We start from the raw sequence: 1,017 nt of genomic DNA on the forward strand, positions 1-1,017 counted from the left end.
CATGGAAGCAGAAGTCAAGAGATCAAGTGAACCATGACAGTAGATAAATCTGCTTCAAAAGACATCTTGAAAGTGTTGAAAAGCACCCCGCCCCTTCTGCCAGATGCCCCTCCCCTTGCGCCGGCCGCCCCTCCCCCAGCGCCAACTGTAACTTTCGCTCCCTTCAGCGCTGTCCTCTTGGAGCTCCGAGCTGCCCGAAGCCAGCGCAGCCACCGCCCTCTCGCCACCGTCATGATCATCTACCGGGACCTCATCAGCCGAGATGAGCTGTTCTCTGACGTGTACAAGATCTGGGAGATCACGGGCGGGCTGTGTCTGGAAGTGGAGGGCACCATGGTCCGCAGGGCCCAAGGCCACATCTATGACGCGCTCATCGGCGGCAACGCGTCCGCCGAAGGCCCCGAGGGCGACGGGCCCGAGCACAAGGTGGTCACCGACGTGGACATCGTCATGAACCATCACTTGCAGGAGACCAGCTTCACCAAGGAGGCCTACAAGAGGTACATCAAGGACTACATGAAATCCCTCAAAGGCAAGCTGGAGGAGCGGAAGCCGGAACGCATGAAGCCCTTTATGACCGGGGCTGCCGAGTAGATCAAGCACATCCTCGCCAATTTCAAGAAGTACCAGTTCTTTCAGGGCGAGAACACGATTCCCGACGGCATGGTGGCCCTGCTGGACTACCGCGAGGGCGGCGGGACCCCGTACATGATCTTCTTCAAGGACGGCTTAGAGATGGAGAAGTGCTGACAGTGGGCAACGCACGACCGACCGCCCGACCGCCCCTCCTCCTAGCTGTCTGCGGTCCGCCCACACGACACCAGGACCGAGACAAACGGAACTGATGCCATCATGAGCTCTGCGTCGACTTGTGACCTTGACTTGGAGCGGTGACCTTGATTTTTTGGAGCAGAGGCTTTTTTTTTTGTTTAAGAAAAAAACACAAAAAATGTCGTGTAGGTTGTCTAAAAATAAAATGCATTTAAACAAAACTAAAATAAAGAGTTGGAAATGCAA

The 1,017-nt window shown here is 55.5% G+C and overlaps 1 pseudogene; it reads left to right on the plus strand.

The window, feature by feature from the left end:
• Positions 1–231: 231 nt before the first annotated feature.
• On the plus strand, positions 232–750 carry LOC142435936 (translationally-controlled tumor protein-like; annotated as a pseudogene).
• The last annotated feature ends 267 nt before the right edge of the window (positions 751–1,017 follow it).

Source organism: Tenrec ecaudatus (genome assembly GCF_050624435.1).
Source record: "Tenrec ecaudatus isolate mTenEca1 chromosome 12 unlocalized genomic scaffold, mTenEca1.hap1 SUPER_12_unloc_4, whole genome shotgun sequence".
Classification (NCBI taxonomy): Eukaryota; Metazoa; Chordata; class Mammalia; order Afrosoricida; family Tenrecidae; genus Tenrec; species Tenrec ecaudatus.